The sequence below is a fragment of the Drosophila yakuba genome, chromosome 2R (assembly GCF_016746365.2).
Source record: "Drosophila yakuba strain Tai18E2 chromosome 2R, Prin_Dyak_Tai18E2_2.1, whole genome shotgun sequence".
NCBI lineage: Eukaryota > Metazoa > Arthropoda > Insecta > Diptera > Drosophilidae > Drosophila > Drosophila yakuba.
In genome coordinates this window covers 5,709,081-5,733,689 of record NC_052528.2, presented here as the reverse complement: position 1 = coordinate 5,733,689, position 24,609 = coordinate 5,709,081, and the positions used below count along the sequence as shown (strand labels likewise).

The following is a 24,609-nucleotide window of genomic DNA, read 5'->3' as shown; positions in this document are numbered from 1 at the left end:
CTTAATTAAGGACATTGCTCCCTTGGCCCCAGGCATGCAAATGAAGAGCGTGGCTGGGCGTAAAAAAAATCATTTTCTATTAGCAAGCAAACAATTTTAACGCCGCAGTGTAATAAAATTTCTTGGAGTGGCGGACTAGTGGGGAAATAGCGACAGCCCTCTCACTTATCAAGGCTGATAAAAAGCAATAACGGAAAAATACTTGCGCCACCCACAGGAGCAGGAGCTGCAGCTTTTCGCACCCAACAAGAGTAAGTAAAATCAGGCCAAAATGGGCAAGGCAAAGTGAATTTTTCGAGCAGACACACACTCGCATTCACCACGCTTACACACAAAGAGCGTTTAGTATGGAAATTAAATTTGCATAAATAAACGTCGACATGGGAAAGCGACAACGACAGGCATTTGTTGTAGTAGTAGTGCTGGAGGGAAAAGCTCTCTAGCAGCCAGGACAATGACAGGACAACAGCCAGGACTGCCGGCTGAATAGTGCCAGATATGGGAAAATCTACTTTCAAGCCAAAGAAATCTCAAATATGTGTTCCGAGTTGTGCATAAACAAAATTAAATACAAAGCTGAAAAGGGGGATGACGGGAAAGCGCAGCAAAATAGGCGCAATCAAAATGAATATCAAAAACATAAAGTATAATAAAAAGGAAACTTATAGTCGTTTTACTCGACTATCCGATACGTGTTACTCGGCTATATCTCTACAATTTGAATGCTTAATTTTAACTTTCTAGCTTTTTAAAGGTTCTGAGATCGCAACGTTCATACAGACAGACAGGCAAACGGACGGACAGGCAGACATGTTCAGATTGACTTGGTTAGTGATTCTAATGAAGACTATATATGCTTTATAGGGTCGCAAATGCTTTATCTACCTGTTACATACTTTCCAACGAGTTTAGTATCCCCTTATACTCGACAAAGGATTGGCAAATAGAACGTTACGTAAGAACGTAAACGTTACTAAGGGGAAAATTAAATACGCCATTTGAAATTTGAATGCAAGAGTGTAAAATAGGATGAACTCCCTGATGGGTAAAATGTTTCAAAAATGTCTTCCCAATATTTAATTCTCCGTGATTTTAAAAAGACGCACATGTGTTATTTTATAGCAAGGAAAAGCATTGTAAACACATTGTAGGCCATTGTTTTACTGGAAAAATTACAAAATCATTTCTTTGTCTTTTTGGAATCAACAAGTTGTTTATACATATTCATAGGGCGTTAAACGCGTTATTATAATCAACCAAAAGAAGCCAACACTTTCTTTTTTTGCAATTATGCAAAATGAATCAAGTTAAATATTATTTTCCATTAGTGAGCCGTAAACAATGGGTCTTGGTTTTCCATGGCAAGTTATGCACATGTGTTTACCACATTCTCATTAGACTGAGTTTTCTGTGGCTGGCCTACGCCTTCGCTTAGTTTGTGTCGACGGACGAAGAGGGGGCCACACAAAGAGCAATACAGCACTAATTTCACCCAGCTTAAAGTCTTCATTATTTACAATGTCGCCAAAAAATTGAGCCAACACCAGCCGCAAGGCCGATGCAAACATTAGTCAAGCTTAATGGGGATGATAGAAAGTTCGGGCTTGGAATGAAGAGAGGGGATGTGGTAACAGAAGCTCGGCTTTCCTGCGGCACACCTTGACATATTTTCCTTTGGACCTCCCGAGACTTGGTGTGGGAACAATAAATAAACTAAGCCAGCGCCAAAGGAGCCACAGAATCTACACTGAAATCTGCAAACAAATGACAAACAGGAGCAGCAGCCAGAGACAACTAAACAACAAACCAAACAAAACCACTGGGCGACAACGGAAAGAACCAAAAGCTCCACCGTTGCCTGTCTAAAATTTCAGGAGAGAGAAAGTGTAAAACGCAGGGGCGCCGGAGTTTTGGCAATTTCCACTAGCCAAAACATTGCCAGCACAAGAGAATAATTAAAGTTGTTCCGAGAGGTCTATTCACGACATACTAATGCTTTCTACAAATAACTAAACAACTCTGGCAAATACATCATACTACAGCCTATAAACTATATTGATTTTTTTCTAGAGTTTCAGCACAACAATTAAAAGAAATACCATTCTCTTATTCCGCTGCTATTCACTTTCGCCCAAAAATGATTTATATTTTTTTTTTCATTTAAGTGAATAATGGTTTTTCTAATAAATCGTACAAAAATATGTAAAAAATTGATTTTTTTGGTAATTTTTGGTAATTTGAATAATTATAAATTTAAACAAATTATTTTAATCCCCCTTAACGGATTTAGATTGCCCTAAAATCATACCTAATGGATTAAGATTTCCTTTAAAGTCCGAGAACAGGTACTTGAAATAGATTTCCAAAAAGGAAAAACCAGCAAATAAATCGTTGAATTCACATTTTGGAATTGGAGTTTTCTCTTCCAGGCCTTCCAAATGATATTTATGTAAATGACTTGCGGTGGGTGGGCACTTTCCCTGAAACTGTGCCCCTTGACTCCCGCTGTGTTTCTGTACATGTAGTAAGCGTTTAGCAAATATAACAAACAACCTGCTCATATATAGATACTCGGCAGGTAAATGCGTGTGAGTGTGGCATGCAAATAGAGCAACACAATTGCTTAGATTACTGTCCACAGCCAAGAAGCCGTTGTTGTTGCTCGACTTGCCAATAATTCGCCTTGTTGGGTGTGTCTGTTTGTCTGGCCTGCGGGATTAGCCAAAAGTCTGGGACAGGTGTAATTTGAAGTGGCTCTGATTCGCATCGATTTGGCAGAGGCAAAGGCAGAGGAGGAGGCAACCAGCAGGCAGCCACTTAGGTTGCGAATCCAATTTTGTAGACCGAAAGTCTCAAAACAACCTCGAGTCTCATGTTTTATTCAGGACATTGATCGCATTGTATGGCTTCCTCTAGCCCACCACACTTATCAAAATTTCATGTGTACACAACACTCTCGCTCTTGAATCCCATTCATTATGGACTAAAACTGAAAATGCAAATTCGCAGAGTCATTTATGTGTTTAATTAATCATCCACATTGACTCCGAGCTCTCAACTTTTTTCCATATTACCTGGCGTTTTTTCTATTGTTTGCCCGCCAATTAGTGATCGAAAAAAATAAAATTGTAAGCACTGCTGAGGTACTGGATATGATTCTTTCACACATGCAAGATTAATTGCCAATTACCAGAATCTATATATGTTCAATTACTTAATGAGGTATTTCCAGCAATTAACTCCTGTTCTCCCCTAGCAGTAATATGGGTGACGGCTCTACATTAGCATAAAATTTACATATTTAAGTAAAATATTTATTTCCCTTAGGCCCTTTTTAAGAGCATTAAATTATTACTTTTTATTTTCTATAATTTCTTAAATGAACTAGCCCGTTTGAGCTTGCTGTAGAGTGTATATACTAAACATATCGTGAATAACCATTCCTAGCTGCAACTTATAACTACTATACTTGCAACAAAGTACCCACATGGAGCACTTCAAATTAAAATCAAATATTCGGAACAATTTCCAATGTTGACCAAGTTCAAGTGATGACTGTAAAACTACCGTAATGTCAATCAAAGTGCTGATGGGCCACATGTTGCCGGTGCACAGAAAAGGGGACATCTGTTAAAATGCGAAGGAGAACCATTTTCGAATGGATAACATTTCTGTGGGGCAGCAGAAGGGGCATGAATACTTTTCGAAAATCAGCTTTGTAAGGTAAAAACCCCACCCTGGAGTCCACATGGGTTCCACATGGGACCACTGTTAAACCGCCATTCTGTGACCACAAATGTCTCTCGGCGGTGACATGTTAATTTCGAGGGAAACTTATTACAACTTGAGTGCGTGGCACCAGGGGGAGATTTTTTGGTTGAAAGGAAGCTGGCTTCTCTTTGATTTACGCCAAGCATCAAGCTCTAATTTCAGACAAGAGGCTAATTCTTGGAAAATTGGATTTGGTCGCCAAAAGTAGGGAAGGCGATTCGGCGTCCCCTAAAAGTAGATGTTCGATTTTTAAAGAGTTCTGGAGCTTTAAAGATGCTTGGCAAAAACTCAATAAAATTCCAATTACTCGACAGCGAAATAAGTTGAACAAATCGCTTTAACCGTACAATTTATTGCTTTCGGCTCTGTTTTTCCGTCAAATATTTGTTACACACTCTCCCACCGTCTCGTAAGGAAAAGGCCAAAAAGTGTTTTATAAACCTTCAATTGCTGTCAATTTATTGACAACATGTCGCCGCAACTTCCTTTTCACTCAAAACGCCTCAGGCGCCCAAAAAAGAAAGAAACGCAAGATGTCGGGGGCGGAGATGGGAAAAAGCACAGGAGGTGAAGACAAAAGGGCTGTGACCGAAATTTGTTTGCCAGCCTTGAGCTGAAAATATGACGAAGACGATTTTGGCCTGCCTTTATACTTTTATATTTTCCGCTCCTGCTTCTGTGCTCTCTCAACGCTGTTTTTGTTAGAACCTGTGTGAGAAATGTGAACAATTTACAACAGAAATTGCTGTGTGTGCATTTGGCTGACTCGTCGTATACGCAATCAACGCGCGATTCCTGAAAGCATCGATAGCTACAACAACGCCACGGAATCTTTTGGTGCCAGGTGATTTGGAGTTGCTATAGACCAAGCCTTCAATAGAATGTAATGCGAATAGGGGGTTTCTCTAAAAAAAATTATGACAGACTATTAGTTTTTAACAAGCGACAATATATTGAGCTTATTATAAACTGATGCTCAAAATAATTTGTTAGTTAAAATTTAATTATAATTGTAATATACCGAAAAATGAAGCTAGTTCTCCAAGTATAAATAGTATAATAGTATGATATTTTTGTATCATTAATGTTTTCTACAAATATTTTAATATTTTTCTTACGTCTTCAGTTGTTATATCTCGGCAATGCCAAAAGCTTGGAAATAGTTTTTTTATTGGCTGTCATATAGCCCGCCTCACAGGGCGTATGGAAAAAGGGAAACAAATGTTATATTTTACATTTCAATTGTTTTTTATGATTGCGACCAAAGTGCACACGTACAGCGCTTGACAATTCTCGCTGGATATCTCCTCAGTTGCCCGCGTATTTGAATTTGTTTCTGTTTCTGTTGCTTTTGCTGTTGTTCTTGTCAGACGGTTGTCAATTTGGCTGCCGTGCGTGTAAATTGCACAGCAGCTGCTCGATTGACAGACCCTGTCCATGTATTGGTGGGGTGGCACTTGTGTGCGTGCTATCAGCGTTTTTCTTGATTTTATGGGGCATTGCGCCGAAATTGAAAGTGAAAAATGCCTTTCAGGTGCTTAAGTGATGAAGTGCCAATTGTCTCTCCTTTACCCATGATTGTGCGTTTCAGTATGTTACGCCCGTTTCCATATTGATTTCCTGTAAATTATTATTTTTTCCCCGTTTCCTGTTTGCTTCGATGGGCGAAAATTTGCGTGCAAGATGCCCCAAAAGGTAGGCAACAAAATTTTATGGTTTCCGGCATATGTGGGTTAGTCATGAAATGCATGTTAATGCATAATGGGGGATGATATTAAATTGCTATTTATAATTTTGTGCTTAGCATAGGTACATATATGTACACCGAATTTGTATTGCAAAACGGAATATCTCCAAACGCTGGCTAAAAAACGTAAAGTAATAATTCAAGACAACCTAATTACAGATTCTATGATTATGTCTATAGCGTTTGTTATTTATTTTCTATATTGACCCAAAATCATAAGAATGCCATAATAATTCAAAAGACTTTGCACAACGCTCTCGATTCCAGCATTCCCAAAAACTCACTTATGCCACTCAAATCAGGCAACATAAAAATGTAAATTAAACTGCAAAGCTAAAGCAACTGAGAAGAGCAGTGGAATTATAGACATTATCCAGCCGGCAATCATAAGATATTGCAACAAGAGAAAAGAGGGCCAACTCCCAAATGTACAGTTACGTCTTCAGAGCCAACTACTAAATTAAGGAACCCGGCCATAAAGCACCGGCCCACAAAAGATGAAGGAGCTTGAGAAAAGTGGGAAAAGCCGAGCGAATAGCAGCGGCAACAAACAATTTTACAACTTTAGGCTTGCGCATACATAAAAATAAATTTCTTATTTACATAGAGAAACTTTTAGGCTGCCAAAGAACCAACGAACAACAAAATAAAAAATGTAACTGAAATCAAAATAAAAACCGCAAGAAAAAATCCCCATTCCACAGCTGAAGTGGCAACAAACATTAAGAGCAGCAACATTTGCATATTCCGTATATTTGGCTTTTGCCTTAATTTGTTTGCACATATAAGCACACTCCCACTCCCACACACACAATCTCAACAAAGTGACTTTGCATGTTTAACAGCTCAGCAGATAAGGATCCCGCAGAACAGGACCTTCGCTGAATCTCGATTCGGGTCAAACAAGCTTAGGCAAATATTTGAATATGATTAAATTTGTCTGAAATTAATTCATTATTTTCGCAGATCGCTTGAATTGAATTGATTGATTATAAGCGAAAATAAAAACCATTTGGAGGTCAACTGTAATATATGTATATATATATATAATATCAATCGATAATTGCTTTGTACTTAATTAAAATAAATAAATAATGTACAAATTCCAAGGTATGCTTTTTTTTTTTTTTTTTTTTTTTTTTTGCTTTTTTTATTATTTATTGAATCTTCCCTTTGTGTTAAGAGACTAACAATAAGTGTTCAAATCTTAATCTAACTTAATTAACTTTCACTTAGTGATAGTTTTTTCATTAATGCCCTAATAAGTTTATTGCTGGGCTGGGAGGTCGTTGCGGTGCAGCCGGCTTTGACTGCATACTCGGATTAGTTTTCTTGCGAGGGGATTTGTATGGGTGGTCAGCTTTTCGTTATACTTCGTTTTTTTCTCAGCTATTACTTCGATTACTAATTTGATTTTTAGGTCTCTGTGTATGTTTTCGTTCCGAAGGTACCACGGCGCTCCAGTGATAATTCTCAGAATTCTTGACTGTGCTCGCTGAATAATGTCTATGTTACTTCTGGATGCGTTGCCCCACAGCTCGGAGCCATAAGTCCAGATAGGTTTTAAGACGGAGTTGTATAGAAGAACTTTGAACTCCAGACTAAGTGGAGAGCGAGCATTTATGAGCCAGTGGAGGTTCCTTGCTTTAAGTTTAAGATGTATCGATTTGGCTTCTATATGTTTGCGCCAAGTGAGCCGCCTGTCCAGATGAACACCCAGATATGTTACCTCGTCGGCTTGTGGAATGCATATGTTATTCAAGACCAGTGGTGGGCATGTTTGTTTGTTTAAGGTAAAGGTAACCTGCTTGCATTTTTGAACATTTATTGAAATTCTCCAGTCGGCAAGCCATCGTTCTACAGATGTTAAGTGTCGGGATAGGAGTGCGGTGGCTTTTATTGGGCATTTGGAGCGACTGAGTATCGCGGTATCATCAGCGAACGTGGAGGTTGTTAGATTGTAGTCTATGGGGAAATCCGCCGTATACAGGGTGTATAAGATTGGACCCAGTACACTGCCTTGCGGCACTCCAGCTTCGATTGCGCAATCGCGTGAAGTGCTTGTATCGCATCTTATTGCGAACACTCTGTTATATAGGTATGACTTCAGTAGCTTATGTGTGTTTTGGGGCAACAGCTTGATTATTTTAAACAAAAGTCCATCGAGCCACACTCTGTCAAATGCCTGCGCGACGTCTAGAAAAATGGCTGTGCAGTATTCTCGATGTTCAAAAGCAGTGCGAATTTCTGACGTGATTCGATTGACCTGTTCGATGGTTCCATGTTTTTCTCTAAAGCCAAATTGATGTGTTGGAAGTGTGTTGTTTATTCTAAGATGAGGGCTAATCCGAAGGAGTAGCATTTTTTCAAACAGCTTTGAAAGACATGTTAGTAAGCTTATCGGTCTATATGATGATGGCTGCGTTTTATCTTTTCCTGGCTTTGGAATCATTACTATGGTCGACTTTTTCCATTTTTGAGGGAAGTATCCAAGCTTGGCGATTGCGTTGAACAACAGGCAGATGTGAAGAATAGCACACTTTGGGAGTTCAATGAGCATTCTTGGAGTTATTAGGTCGTAGCCAGGCGATTTTCTTGGGTTCAGTTGCTCTTTGATAACCTTTGCTAGTTCACATGGTCGGAATTCAATGGGTTCTTGAGGATCTAGATTGGCTGCTATTAAAGGAGGGAGAATAAATGTGTTGGTAGAGGGATTTGGTCGGAATACATTTTGTAAATGGTCAGCGAAAGCACTGGCTCTTTCTTCATCACTTCGAAACCAGGTGCCAGAGGGACTTCGTAGTGGCATAATTGGCGCTATTGGAGTCTTTAGGTTTCTGTGAGCTCTCCAAAGAGGGTACTTAGTGCTGGTGGGAGAGAGTTGCTCGATATATGAACGTTGGCTGTTTTTTTCCTCTTGTTTGAGAGCATTGGTAAGCCTGCGTGTGGCTATCTTAAGCATGTGCTTTGTAATTGGTGATCTATTAGACTGCCAATCCCTTCGTAGGCGTCGTTTATCTAATACCAGTCGCTCGATTTCGCGATTAGTTTTGATGTAGTTTGGTTTTGCATACGTCACTGGCGGGGTTGAAGCCTTTGCAGCCGAAACTAAAATGTTTCCAAGAGTTTCCGTTGACTTGTCTATATCCTCCTTTGTAGATAATGCCGTCGTTAGTTCTATGTGTGAACAGACATACTTTTGATACCTTGGCCAGTTTGTTCTAAAATTTGTGAGTCTATACGGTGGGTCGACGATGTGGGGGCGAGTTAGCATATTTAGAAAAACAGGTGAGTGGTCTGAGGATAAATCTGCTAGTGCTTCGGCGGTGACCATGTTGCGGGGGACATGTTTAGTAATTGCAAAATCGATCAGGTCTGGGATTTTTCTTGGGTCTGCTGGCCAGTATGTAGGCTTACCCGGGGATACATAGTCTAGCTTGTTTTCTGGCTTCGTAAGCGCATTGTACAATTGCTTACCCTTTGGCGTCACAAGTCGAGATCCCCAATGGGTGTGCTTGGCGTTATAGTCACCCGCTGCGATGAACCTGTCACCTAGTGTGTTAAAGAATTCCATGAATTGATCCTCAGAGATTGGAAAGCGCGGTGGGCAGTAGACTGCGGCTAGAGTCGTTGAACCATTGTTGAGTTGTAAGGCTATGGACGTAGATTGTAAGTAGTTTTTGTCAAAATTGTTTAAGTGGTGGTGTTTTATGCGATTTCTGATGAGTATTCCAGTGCCTCCATGAGCTTTACCATCTGGATGATTTGTACCATAGAACAAGTATCCTGGTATATGAAAATTGTTTTTATTTGTGAGGTGCGTTTCTGATAGTAGCATTACGTCGATGTTTTTTTCGTAAATGAACTGTGTGAGCTCTTGTGTATGCCGTGAAACGCCATTTGCGTTCCACAGAGATATCCGTAGGGAAGCCATTATGGGGATTTTGAAGATACAAGAAGTTGAATCAGGATATTTTGGTTTTTCATGAGCTCTTGCAAAGTATTTTGCATGAACGTCATAAAGTCTTTCATGCTTTGCTGTAGGGATAGCATCATAGCTTCGATGCCACTTTGTTGTGTTTGTTGGATGTTTGTCGGTGTATGTTCGGAATGAGCAGTTCTTGTCGGTGGGGCGGGCACTTCTAGTCCGGATTTTAGGGCGCTAGCGAAAGAAATTGTTGGAGTAGTGCTTGGGACAGTTAGGGGTGGTTGAAAAATCGGTTGCGGAGAGTAGAAATTGACTTTGTTGTATGTATGTGCTGTGGCAATACGTTTGTTTAGGCGGCTCTTCAATTCTTTGTACACCACACAGCCTCTGTAGTTTGCAGTATGTTTTTCCCCGCAGTTACTGCATTTCTTCACAGACTTATCGTCCTTGTTTTTGGGGCAGTTTGCGGTAGTATGAGGTTCGCTACAGACAACACATACGGACTTAAGGGTGCAGTATGCCTTGGTGTGGCCGTATTCTTGGCAATTAGTACATTGAACTGGATTGATACGTTTGTGCGGCTCCTCCACGGTGATCCTCCGATGTAGCAAGTACTGTAAATTGTATATTGGGTGCACTTCGTTTTTCTTTAGTGCCTGGAGCTCTGGTTCGAGTTCTATTTTGAATAGTGGCTGCGGAACTTTGTCTTTGTTTAAAATATTAATAGCTGTCTTTGCAGAAAAGTTTTTGGCCTTCAGAGCCTCAATTATCTCAGCTGGTGTCACTGTTGCTTCAATGCCCTTAAGTACAACCTGTAGCCCTTTGCAACTTTTTAATTGGTATGTGTAGTAGTTTTTACCAGCATCATTTAGGTATTTAGTCACTATGCGGTGGTCTGCTTCTGTTTGGATCTGTAGTTTTATTTCATGAATATTTCCTTTTTTAAGTGGGATAATGTGGAATTTGCTGTCACCAATCAAAGCAACGAGTTTATTTACAAGTGCATTTGTACTTTGTTCTCGTATGAAAATTGGTGGAGGCCTGGTCTTTTTTGGTTCCCCTACCGTTTTTTCGTTGGGTTGTTCAGTCGCAGAATCAGCCAAGATAGCATATCGGTTTGAATTGTTTACTGCAGAGTTTTCATTGCCGTTGTTGGTTCGATTGATTTTGGGTTGATTACCTGCCTTATTGTTATGAGGGCTGAGCTTTCTCTTGATTTGGATGTAGCGATCCATGCCAGTCTGCACAGTCGAAATCGGCTTCTGCTTTTGTTTTGATTCTTCTTTGCGTGCATTATTGTTGTTGCAAACGGTCAGTGCTGCTGAATTATTTACAGCTGGCACAGCGATAATTAGTTGGGCCGCTGACGAAGTTGTTGTTGTGGTAGCAGTGACAGTTGCCAGTGAGGTCACTGCACTCGTTATTGCAGTGTTACAGTTACCCGGGACGGTCGTTTGGCGCTGCGAGAGGAGCGGGGTAGGAGAGGCGGTCTCTTCGCTCCACGACTTGTGAGCCGAAGCAGGCAGAGAGGGAGAGCAAGAACGCGGTCTGTCGTTCTCTGAGGGCAAAAGTTTCGAGTTAGTTGAAGGTGAGGGTGCTCGATCACCGATTTGCGGTGAGACGAAAGAAAAGTATGCATTGTTGCGTTGTAAAGAGAGCCGGCGCTCGTCTTGTTCACGTTGTCGCTGAGAACGTATGTCGTTTTGATTCATTGTTCTAAGTCCACATATAACAATTACCAGAACAATATGGAATAATTATTTATTTTAGTAAATAATTACTATAGTCAATAATTGTTAGTTGTGCAAACTGCACTTTACACTTTGTGTTTAACTTTCACTATACTGTTGTAGTTTTTAGAACTTGCTATTCGTAGCTTGAAAGAAACACGTCTGCACTCGCCGACGTTCGATTCCGAAAGGTATGCTAAATTTAAAAAAGTTTTAACTCATTCATTCTGTAGTTTGCCAGAGCACTTTAAATAACAGCGAAAGACATACAAAATAGGATGGATTTAATCGCACGAAACATTAAAATTGAATATTTTCATAATTAAACTCAGCACAATTATATAGCTGTCCCAAGATAACTCCTCTATAAATAAATATCGCAACGAAAATGTGGAAAATTTATGGTGAGCCACATGGCGTGGAGATCGGGCCCTAACTGTTGTTGGTAACCAAGCATTAGGGCTAACGATGCATTGCGATGCTTGTGAGTGTGTGTGTGGGTGGTGGGTATCTGTGTGAGCACATTGTATCTGTATCTGTGTGAGCCATGTTTGCTGATGCCTATTCCCAGTGCACCATTTGGCCCAGTGCTGGTTGGTTGATTTGCTTACGCCGCCAGACGCAGTCAAAAGTATATTTAGACGGGGAAATGGAGGGGAGCTTTTTTCACAGTCATTTGGGCACATAACAATCTTTCCTTTTTTTCGCTCGCAGGACCTCTTCTTCTCTTCTCTCGCAGTGGCCATAAATATTCTGGCATTGTTTTGCTTTATTATTTTTATTGTTATTGTTTCCCCCAACAGTGTTTGGCTCTTCACAATTTATGTTGATTATTTTTATGGCGCGGTCGCTTGGTGGCCAGTCAGTCCGACGTATCAAAAACAGGAAACTAAAGCCCGGCAATATGTCAATATATGGCATAGTCTGGGCCGTTGTTTGGTTTTTGTGTTTAACGTTTAACATGACAAATGGCCACGCCCCCTGGCTTAACGCTTGTGTTGTCAATGAATGGCAATTTATGCCCATACATACTTAAAATCCCAAACAAAGAAACAAAGGAGCGTGCGATAGCAACATGGTTGAAAAAGTTATGGAAAATGTTTAGAAAGAGCCGCATGCCATGTCAGTTGAAATAAGTTAACAAAGCTCACAGGTTGGAAATGGAAACGCGGTTTTTACACATACCTCAATGATAATTACGATATGAAATCCCATATTTCTTCGTTTTTAATTAACTTATGATAGTTCAAGACTATTCTAACAAACAAAGTTGGCCGTCCCAGGACCTTATAGGTAACAGACATACTTCTCAATTTCGAAACAAACTATTTCCGCATAAATTAAGGTAATAATTACGCAGCCAGGCATCAGCACAGATGACACATTAACAGGCATCCGCACACATTTCTGAGGTTAAGCCAGAGTTCCAGAAACAGGCATGTGGGCGATGGCTTCATGGTTGGCTGCGCACCAAGTTCTGTCTTCTGTCTGAGCCAGGACTTACCAAGTGGCTTAACCACCCAGTTGGCCAGCCACCCACTTTCCTCTGGTTTTGGGCGACCTCAAAACTCGTTGGCCTCTTCGCCTCTTGGCCCCCATGCTGATTCTTTGTGTTGGATTCAGGCTCGAGCTATTTTAGTAGCTGGCTATTAATATTTTACTTCATCCTCGATGTTTGTTTGTGTGCCTGGCTGACGCCCTTTTATTGTCGTTGTTGTCATCGTTGTCGCCGTCTTCTCTGCCATTAATACGCTTAACATGGGTAACATGATAAGCTAACAAGTGTGCTTGTCTAGGTTTTGACTTGATTTTGATGCGGTTTGCCTTCGCTGATGCTTTGCACCCACTTGAAAAGCTTTTGGCCTTGACTTGGTTTCTTCTCAAGCGGTTTTGTCAAGATTACCTTGATTTAGTGTTCCCTGCTTTGGCAGCATATGAATTCAGAGGGCATCTGAAATAGTAAAAGGGATTTTATAAGCGGAATTGCCCACGTTTTCTGTACTGGCTTAAGCTACAAAAGCGAGCCTAAAAAACAAAGTTTATCCAAAACCGTTGGGTAAAAATTCATTTCACTTTATTTTGCGCCCAATCAATCTGAGGACACATCAATTTATATTAAAGTGGTTTTAGAAAATATCAAATTACCAAAACGCAAACTTTGTTTCACAAATTCCTGTTTATGCCATACTCGAAACTGAATTTAATTCAATTTGAACGCTAATGTTTTTTGCGGTGCTTCACAATGGCAGTGGCCGAAATTAATTGCAGTTCATTACAGCCATTACAAATCTACAGACCGCACATGGAAAATCAATTAAAAGCAGCGTTAGATAACAAAACATTTGCACGGCCACCGCAAATCGCTGCCGCAGAAATATAACACAAAAACATTTTGAAACTCGCTACTAAACACCAAAACAGCAGCCCGACAAACCTATGTGGGAATCCAACGCGGATCGTGTCAATATTGGCCAGCTTCTGTGGGCTGCCAATTGTTTCGAATAGATGATACTTCGAGTGTGCATACAAATGTGTTAGGAAAAGAGGGGTATTTTTGTATCTGCTGCCTATTTAGTACAAGTTTGTAAGAGATGGATCCACGATTTGGTACCGACTTTAAGTCACTGCTAGCAATGAAATATATGTTCCCGGTGCCTTGTTTACAAGTCGCATTTGCAATTGTTTGACTTTGGGGTACTAATATACATATTTGAAATACACGCAAGTACTTGCGAGTAATCCGGTCGTGTGCAGGTGCACTTGCTCCAAGTAGGGATAGAGATTATCCCCCGACGCAGACACATGGCAAACAAATGGAGAAGCGCAGAGCAGCCAAAATGAATAAAAAGTGCAAACAAAGGATGGGACAAATTTGCATTTGATGCGCGTTTTCCTCGCCCAGAAAAACACCCACAGATACAGAACGCTCAGACCTTGGTTGGGCAAAAAGCACATACTCGTAAACAAATAAAATCCCTCAACAATATACATAAAATATCGACGGCAGTCTGTGAGCTCTACGTGCATCTGGAGTGCATAAAAATTGCATTGAACAAAAAATTCGACCGGCAACAAGGAAAGTGTTTTTAAACTTTTAAAAGTCACAGAGGACTAACATGAAATATTTACTTCGATGAGAAACAAAATTAAAAACATGTCGATTAAGTATAGCGAGTGAAAAAAAATGATGACAATGCCTTTAACTAACGAAATCTCATGGTTGAGAGTCACAATGAAAAATCAACTTTAATAATTTGAACAGACTTTCAAAAATGTAAAATGATTCGTTTCTGTAAAAAGCACTTAATTTTCATTTCAATTGCCTTCGAATTACATCGGTTTAAGCCGGACGTAATTAGTTCAATGCCCTTGTATTACCTCGGTTTAATTCAGACGTAATTAGTTCAGATACCCGATATGTTTCTAGGCTTCTGCAGTCCGACATCAGTTTGTTGCCATCCAATTCAACTTCCCCTGGGTGATGCCTGCCGAACATCCAACTCACGATGGGGATTGCAAATGATTCCAGCATCTGTGGCTGATCCGACCGACTGGAAGCGGAATTCGTCAGCAGATGCAAGGACACCTGAGACTGACACACTTTCTCTTTAAGCCAGTTGCAAAAGCGAGAAATTCGCAGGATTAAGCGCCGTAATCCAACACCTCCGTCTGCTGCAATCCGGTGCTCTTCGGATGTTGCGCCCTTGCAGCCATAACCACCAACCCAACAGTCCACTTGTGCATCGGAGCGTTTTGCCAGCGACTTAACAACATTTTGCATTCTGTCCACTGTCAGCGGGCGTTGTTGCCTCGCCTCGCCTTCCCCCGAACTTCCCCAGGCCCCAACTAAACGCAGCCCCCGTTTCCCCCTCGCTGCTTCCGTTTCCATCGCCGGGGGGGAACATTTTGCGTAATCTTGTTAGATAATTACCGTGTAGGGACCGTGCGGTTGCCTATCCGTGTGAGCCCCCTTCCCAGTTGCACGTGTATGGGTGTCGGCCAGGTTGGTAGGCCGTTTCAATTGCCCAGCCCTCTTTGCTGCCAAACGCTTCAGATACTCAAATGCCGACCCAATTTCGGGTACAGCTCTAAATGTTTGTGATGGGGGAACGACACGGTCTGTTCCGGATATTCTTGCAAATCAAAGGATTATGAGATTTAAAATTTATTTAGGCTTAAACGGCAGCAACTGGTAAAGATAGATTCGCAATGCGTCGATTTTTACACCAAAAAAGTGTGCATTCGATTTTTAATTTTCATTACAATTTTATGAAATCGCCAAAACCAATTATGGAGAAATGACCAAAGCCAATAAGCAACAATCCAATGCAACAGTTCGACCAATAACTGATTTGTTATTTACTCACATAAGGATTTTCCAAAGCCAAATAATAGTTACCTTATATGCGTTGAATGAAGGAAATGTGAGTGTCAAAAAAGTGGATTGGAAAATTGGCGACTTTGGGACTTAAATGCATTTATGCTCGATCAATTGGAAATCAATTATCACAGTTCTGAAAAAGTGTAAATTAAAATGAAAAGAATTCAGACGATGGACGTGCACTAAATTTATTAACTGTTTTTTTTTTTACCAAATTATTATTTTTGCCTTCGGCTTATTTTCCACTTTTACTTTTTGCGCTCGCAATTTACATAATACAAATTGCAATTATCCTTAATGCGCTTAAGCTGAGAAATTGACTGGTCAATTAATATGAACTAATTGAATATTGGGTTGCGTTTTAAGGCCTTATTTTATTTACCTAATATGTGTAATATAAGTAACTTCTCATCTCACCTGGTTCGTAAAATTAGGCGTCCCAAGAACGAGCTTCAAGAATGTATATACAGGAAGCAGTGCCAAAATACAAATAAAAAACGAAAAATATTAACATTTTAATTTTGATGAATTTTAGAGCTAAGCCAGCCGGGACTTTCTTTCCAAAAAATTTTAATTTTTAATCCTGAAAATTGCCATAAGCATATCTCTTGTAATAATATAACGCATATAACTTGTAATTAGTTCCTGTAAAACCGTTGTTAGCTGTTAAAGTTCATAAAACATTTTTTGAGTGTACCGCACAGTAGTTAATTTAACCATTAAATTACCCAGGGCGTATGTAACTGGCGGTTGCGATTCTATAAAGTGCATATGTTCTTCGACAAGCCCAATTTCCGATAAAGTCTGTCAGAGGCAGAAAGGTTGCAAAATGCATTAGCATGGCATGGACATGCCAACAATTATTCGAATTCACTTAATATGGTAATAATGAGGAATTTATGTAGCCTCCGCCAGATGGAAAGAGTTGCTACCTCCATTTCCTACGGGTATCTAGCAGTCGAGATAGTCGACTTTTGCCTGGGCCTACTTACGATTCCAGCTAGTCAGACGAAACTTCTTATTTGCTTACATTTAGAATTTTAATAGTTTTTCAATTTTTCATTGAGTTTGTATGACTTTTCCCCCGCTTCTTTTCCGCGACCCTCGCCCACTCGAACTTTTTGATGAACAACAAGCAGGAAGCGCCTGCAGAAAGATGGATGCCGCCAGCCGGGCCGCATAAATATTTTAGATTTTCCACGCTTTTCCAGACTTTGTATGTGCGCTTCGAGGGGAGCGGTATGGCGCGGGTGTGGTTGAAGGGGATCTGCTATGGAAAAGGGTTGAACCAGCTGGCAGTTGCATTTTTCCAAGGCCTATTATGGCAACTGGCAACTGGCAACTGGATTGTTGCCCGTTCTGGCCGTGTAGCTTCTGCCTAGTTGGCCAAACTTGGCAGCCGGCAAGTGCAATGTTGACGCCGCTGTTGCAACAGCAATGCGGTGGGTACAACGGGAGGATCCGGCCAGGATAAGGGGTCCTGTAAAAAAGCCCAAGCTGCGGATTGCTGCACAGAGCGAAATGTGTTGAAGGGCGAGGCTCTTTCATTGCTTCATATAATAACGAATGTTGAGCGACGTGTTTTCTTAATGTAGAAGTTATTTTGAAAACTTCTGATATGCACATGTTATTATACATTTTAAAATCATTGGATCAACTACTGCAGCCAGTTTCAGATATAAAAAGTACAAAATTATTCACCGTGCCCATAACTTCTTCTGTACGAGTATATTGGTTTTTTCCGTGACTCTGCGGGCCTTATGACACATGGCAAGGGTCTTGGTATTAATTTGCTTGCTGCCTGCGCCAAAAGTGCTTAATAAATATTTTAATTGAGAATCCCAGCTCACCCGGGTCAAAGCCTGTTGTGCAGGATGCCCAGCCTGCACAGGATACACAGGAGCACAGAATGCGGTGGATCAGATTCGAGTGCCATGCAGGTCTAAAGGGCTCGAGGCCAAAGTAGTATATGCAGCCTAATGACACACCACGCACAGGCTTTGATGGAAAATAATATTATATGAAAATTAAAGTCGAGGAGGCCTTGCCTGAAAGGAAAGCCTGCAAAGACTTTTCCATATATTCAAGTAGTTTGGTTGTAAACTTTTACTCGATCATAGACAAATGGTATAAAATATTAAATTGCGAAATAGTGTTATTAATAAACCCCTAAAAATGAAAGCAGTGTGGGCACAAAGAAACATCTACACTTATTCGAGTTCCCAATTCATTAAAATAGCCATAAAGTTAGCTTTAAATTTCAGAAATTAGTTTTGCACATGGCCCAGAAAACTTTCAAATTTATTTTTTGGCAATACATTAAGCGCAGTGTTAATCAAGAAACTTGGCAAAATTGTAGAAAATGTTATTTTAATTAATCAAATTTCTTAAATATTTTTTTTAGTCGAACGATTAAATCTGAAACGAAAGTTTACTCCGAAAGTTGGCCAAAAACTGCGAAAAGTTCAAGTTGAGTCGAAAATTGCATAAACTCATTTGTATAATGCACACGCTCTGCCATCCAATCCCGGGTTTCCCCTCCCCTCCCCTCCTTTCCCCCCGCCCCACCTAGTTCCTAGTTTTTCCCGATTTTCCACTGTCTTTTGTGTGTGAGTGTGTCCCGCTCATCTGCATATGCAGCGATGGAAGCGCCGAAAACTATGACTCGAAAATGTGACCTGCTGGATGCGCAGTCAGGAAAATGGGGAAATTTGCAAGCGGCAGCTTAGTGGTCAGGGGGGGGGGGCGTGGCCTGGCCTTGGGCGACATTTAGCACTCGCCACGTAGCGTGGCCGCCACGCCCACCCACTTGGACGCCCCTTCTTCCAAACTTGGCCCGGAACATGGCGGAGCTTAACTGTGACACATTTTACACATAATTTTCAACACCTAAATCCGCAAGTTAGTGCCAACCATCAGATTTTGCACACGTTAACGCAAACATAAAGCGTCGGATTTCGGATTTTCGACTGTGCGGCAGAACAGGAGCAGAAGCCAAAAAGGATGCGCAGCTGGACCAACCGGTTTTGTGAATTTTAAAGAATTCAGCACGACAGAGCCACGAATTAGAAATGAAGCACCAAACGCACTACTTCCGTGCATCCGAGAGCAAAGGAAAGTCGAATAAACAATCAACGCAGATCGAAAACCTGTCTTCCCGCCAAAACATTCGCTGAGCAGGTAGGGCTATGATGCTGAATGAGATGAATAAAACAGAATTAAATGTAAAATTAAAAGTGATTTAGTTACTTTTGGAAGTTTGTACAATGTACCATACTTATTATCCACAGACATTTTTGTGGCTTATCACTATTTAACAAGTATGTTTTATATCAACGCCATAATTAAACATTTTAAGCACACTGCTACTCTAAAGCATTTAAAATATTCCCCCAATAAATATACCACTCTCATTACTCAAACTGCAATGCCAACAAACGTAAAATAATGCTTAATAAATTTAGAAATTTCCATGTAAAGCATTATACATTTGCACAGAAGAACACTCACTGGGCATATTATGATTTATCAACATGGGAACACGGCCCTGCAAATGTTGAGCACATCTGGCTATATGATTTACATATCAAGCCGACCGTCAACTCCAATGTTGTTTGTCTTGTTGCTCCCAAAGTTGTTGACCGTCCATCACGTGACGTTGCCTGTTTGTTTTAAGCAAAAGTTTACGTTGCCAGGACGCAGGAGAGGAGGAACTGGGGAGCAGGGTATCCTGCTCCTGCAACTTGAAGTGGAAATTAATAAAAACAAAAATGTTTTTAGCCAGCTGGACACAAAAACATAAAAATACTAAGGAAAATTAATATGCAACTTTTTGATGTATGCTGTATGCTGTATGTAGCATATGTTGCATGTTAATGCAAATGTGTGAAAATAGTTTATGTAGGTCTATTTTTCTATAAAACGGCCAACAGGGGCGTACTGAAAATTGAAATACAATTCTGTAAGTTAGTTGTGTTAATACATAGTTCCACTTTTCGTTTTCTTTAATAAGTGAAAATGATTTCTGTGATTTCCAGGAAACATGTCTGATGAGTTATATTAGGCTTAAAAAGGGTCGGAACATGTTTCTGAATAAGTAAGTACTCGTAAGTAGTCAATAAGAAGAGTACTCCGACCAATTTCCGCCCCCAAAAGGCGAAGAAACATGAAAAATCTCGGCAGCCAACAAACAGCTTTTATACAAAAACCACTCGGAATAAGCCTCCAACATCCAACCTCCCAACTCGACCTCAACCCCATGACCCCGAACAAAGTCGGTTGGCCTGTGTTGGCATAAAGATAAAATGCCCCTGAGGAATCGGGCAACAGTTTGTAAAAGTTTTCAATAAGCTTCTGGTATATCGAAGCAGTTTGTGGATGCGCAGCGGAAATGCATAAACATTTATAAGAATTTCCTTTGAAAGCATGTTAAACATAATTTCATGCCAAGGGACAGGATGGAGAGGCTTTCTGGGGAAATGTGACAAGAGAAATCAATTGAAGTTACTTGTAAATGAAATTCGTCCCGAAATTTTCAAGTTGTCCGAAACAAGTTTGCTTAATTTGTGTAATGAAGAAACGCCAAAGAAGTTCGCTATCAGCTTCGGAGAAGTGACAAATGAAACTTTGAAAATAAATTTGCTTAGACAGGAGAATTTATACCATAATTATTGGGTCCAGTTGACTTGACAATAAATATTTGAACAAATTTACTCACAAAAAAGTTGATGAACATATTTTTCGCTTTTGTATACCCGTTACTCGTAGAGTAAAAGGGTTTACTAGATTCGTTGAAAAGTATGTAACAAGCAATATGAAGTATATACATATATTCTTGATAAGGATCACTAGCCGAGTCGATCCGACTTTGTTAGTCCTTCCATCCGTTTGTCCGTATGAACGTCGAGATCTCAGGAACTTCAAAAGCTGGAAAGTTGGGACTAGATTCAGATGCAGATTCCAGAGGCAGGGACACAGCGCAAGTTTGTGTCCTGATGTCGCCACGCCGATTCCCAATTTCTACTGGTATGCCACTTGTTCGCACTTCCACTTGTTGAGAAACGGGTATCTGATAATCGGCGTACTGTCTCTTGTTTTTTGCTTAAAACTTGATTTATTTAACACATATATTTTACGGCTTTTCCTTCTTTCTTCTGCCGCTTAAAATGTGTTAGTATAATTCTTGCCCATTTAAAGTTAATTCGTTTCCTCCATCCAACCATCAAGTGGGCCAAAAACACATGCAAACGAATGCTCATCCCAGGAGGATTTCCCGTGCCGAGTGTCTCCATAACTCAATGGGAACCTATTGAATCACAGCAAATTAACATGCATATATCTGGGCAATGCGATGCGCAGCGACTCGATCTGATGTGATGGAGAAGCTCGTGCAGAGCCCACAAGGACACATGTCGCCCCATGGAGAGCCCCATCCCGCCAGTCCTGTGAATCGGAACGGGGAACAGGACTCTTGTGCCGTTTGGCATACGAAATAAGCACAAACAAATTCGATAACAAATGGTTCGGAATCAAGACAACAACAATGCAGGGGATATATACAATATATTTATATTTGAGGAGGTGGGGAGAAAGCGAAGGACGCTGGTGAGTTTAGGAACAAATGACATATTGTCGGGGCAGAAAAATCGTGGAATAGGGGAGACAACATATGGTTAGTCTGATGTGACTTTCAGTTCGTTCTTCCTTGTGTTTAACGTAAATATAAAATTTATTATCTAGCGAAGCGCATAAATTAACCAAACAAGAAATCAGAAGCAGACGCAAATTGAGACCAAAACCCACACATTCCCACTGAGCTCGACATGATGATGATAACAAATGAAATCAACTAGGTGGAATGTTGGATATGGGAGCCATAAGAAGGGAGCCAACGGATCCCAGAGCAACCATCATTAATTGTGGAGAGCTCACAATTTGGATTAATGAACTATCAAATGCGGTTCTCAATTTACGAAGCGCTGAACCAATTAAACTGTCTTTGTGATGTTTATATGAGTGGCTCTTAGTCAGTGCACTTACCAGATTTATTCGTTGCTTCAACAAATTTAAATTCATTCAAATTTTTAAGGGTAAGCCTATTTTATGCTAAATTGAATTTCATGCACTTTAGAAATTACATCGCTTTCTTACTTGCCACAAAAAAAATGGGAACATGAAAGCAGCAAGTCACTCTAGCGCCACCTACCGGTGGTTGCTACCAATTCATTATGTATTGAGTATCTCCAATATCAAATTGCGTATCGAAATAAGCCCTGTGGCCTTTTGATATCATTAGATTCACACTTTATCATGAGCAGGCTAATTAGATGTCTTGCGTTTGACGCATCCAAGTGTTAATTTTCCCAAAACAAAGCATACGCTCGCATTCGGTTAATTAACACATTTTCGCAGATTTCACAGTTTTCGCAGCATTTTCCCGGAGCACTTTGTTCTTAGCAGGACCGCAAAAAGGGGCAAAGAGCATGCAAAACCTGGGGCAACGTGGCTTTTGATGTGTTCCGACCATAACTTTGCGGCCCAAAGTCGCTGCCAAGGCTAAGGACCTCCGTGTATGCAAAGTCCCTTGAAAAAAATAGCTGCAAATTCCCTGCAAAATCCATGGCAACATGACCAGCAGGCAGCGGTAACGAAAAGTTTTTGGACAAACCGGGCCGAAAACTTTCAAGATTCACAACTGCAACACTTGCAGTGTGTTGAAAGTGCACGCACACTCGCCTAATCCCGCACACAGATACTCCACACCCCACACACACAAACAGCCATTGCGCACATCCTGCATATCCTGCCTGTTTACCAAATGAGTTTTGTGCTAGTTTGTTTAATGCCTTGGGGCGCAAAATTTATGACGACAGGCGGAAGGGGGTACAAGGGGCAAGGGAATGGAGTCCTATCTATCCGGAGAGTTTCTTGGTGTAATGGACAGATAACTGTTGCCTAATTGTTCTGACATTCATATGAAGTAAGGGGAGCAATGATAAAAGTTTCATTCCATTAAATTCGGTCTCGATTCATGTACTCTAGTTTTCACTCTGAGCGTTTCTGGCTACTCAACATAGCTTAATCAATTGGAAAACTAATTACAACTTGACCTCTGGGGCAGCAAAAAGTGTAGGATCACTTTTAACTATAGTTGAACGAATAAAACTTTATATGTATAAATCGAGATAAATTTAATGATTGTATAATTTATGTCGGCATTTCAAGACACAATTAAATTCGGGCTGTCATAAGCAGCACATCGTCCGCATCTGCTAGTTTATGGTGCATTCTTTTTCGGAATTCCGCAGCACGATAATGGTGGTGCACCTGTTGCCTGGACAACGGTGAGTCCGAGTTCCAGCACACGTGGGACATAAATTCCATTTCATTTAGCTCTTGATTCAATTTTATTTCTCACATTCTGCTTGCGCCATGCAGCGCGGATTTAGGGGGGTTCGTTTGGGGGCGACACAATTATCGAATGCCCACGTAAATTAACCCAGAAACGTTTCCATGCATAAAATGCCAAAAATTTAACTAAAATTATGCACATTTGTGCGGAAGAGGAGGGGAGAGAGCTGGAGGGGGTAAAAATAAAGACCCTGGCAAAAAAGCCACCAAAAGCAGCGGCCTTTTGAATAGGACTTCCCAACTCTCAACTCCCCGGCTGGAATGCATAAAACGCTGATTGCAGCGTGTTTCACCCGCGTTTTACTCTTTTTATTCCAGCGAACGTGACTGAATTTACACGCAAATAAATACAAAGCCATGGTTAGAGCAGCTACTGCAACAAGAAGAACGGCTCCATGGTAAAGCAAAAGACAAAAAAAGCGGCAAAGAAGTGCAAGTGCCCGAATACAAATATGAAATGCGGCTGCCGAAACAAAAATGCTATTTATTGCCAGCCCAGTGCAAAAAACGAAAAAATATCTTATATCACGTACCAAATGTGCAAAAAGGGAGAGCGACAGCAGCGGCCGGCAGGTGGCGCTAGTCAGCGACCGGCAAACGGAACCGGAAATGCCGCCGCTGACAGCAAAGCCTGTTTAAAAACGAAGGAAAGTCACAGCTGCCATCGCGTTATCTGCATTTTGTTGACTCTACATCCTTCACCGCTCCCCTCCCACCTCTGTCTCCGCATTATGCATGAAATATTCTCTAGTTTCGCTTTTTTCGGCGCTGCAGGCGAGGTGAGATAAATCAGGATTACCCTCAAATAATAGGGCGAATGTATCAAATTGCAGAAAACACAAAAGAGGCTGAAGCTTTTCTTGCTAAAACAAGCGAATCGAAGAAAAAAGAGCTTTATTGCCAAATTCCATTGAAACTTCAAAGTTAATTAATAATATTGCTTTAAGGATAACTCTATGCTGTGAAACTACCCTTGGTGAAATAGAAAGGGGGAAAAACAATTTAAAGTATTTTTTATCTGTTCAGAAAGTGCAAAAAAATAAATATCCTGACATATGCAAAATTCTCCGAAACCAACAGACCTTTCATTATCAAATATTTAAAAATAGCTTAAGTCCCATTTCTGTGTCGTTGAACAGTTTGGTTCTAAATGATCATAAAGCCAAATAACCCCATCAAAGGGGCACCCAATAAATGGAGTAAGTGGTCATTCAAATGCATTCAAGTGAATGGTAAAAGGGAATTGCCATTTAAATGGCAGCCCGGGTCATTAGGTGCCACCGAAGAGGAGCCAAAGTCAAAGACGACTCTTTGACAAAGGCCGAGGCCCAGCTGCAAAGTCAAAAGTCCGGCATGAGTGCAAACTGATTAATCACATTTAGTGGGCTTACATTTGTGGCAGTTTTGGGAACATATTCGTGTGTATGTACCAGCGTACCACCAAATGGGCGGAAAACACATGCAAATGTCACATTAGCCTTATACTTATACTTTAATTAATTTCTAATCCCAGCTCATTGAAGGCGGCTGCAATTAGATAGCGATGCCGCTGCTTGTAGGCTGGCAAGGATTACAAGGATGTGTCCGCTTGGTCCCGACATTTGTCAAACAGAAAACCGGCCAAAGGAGGATATACATTTGT

The 24,609-nt window shown here is 40.7% G+C and overlaps 1 long non-coding RNA gene across 2 annotated transcripts in view; it reads right to left on the bottom strand.

Moving 5' to 3' along the window:
- The window catches only part of LOC120321131, a 31,452-nt gene extending 15,238 nt beyond the window's left edge, over positions 1-16,214 (bottom strand). The window contains exons 1-2 of one of the 2 annotated variants that reach the window (XR_005560700.2): positions 15,975-16,214; positions 14,532-15,309 (exon numbers count right to left, since the gene is read on the bottom strand). This is a non-coding gene — a long non-coding RNA (uncharacterized LOC120321131). Of the gene's footprint in view, positions 1-14,531; positions 15,310-15,974 lie in introns of those variants that run through there. The other variant, XR_005560701.2, reaches the window with a different exon arrangement.
- Positions 16,215-24,609: the final 8,395 nt, after the last annotated feature.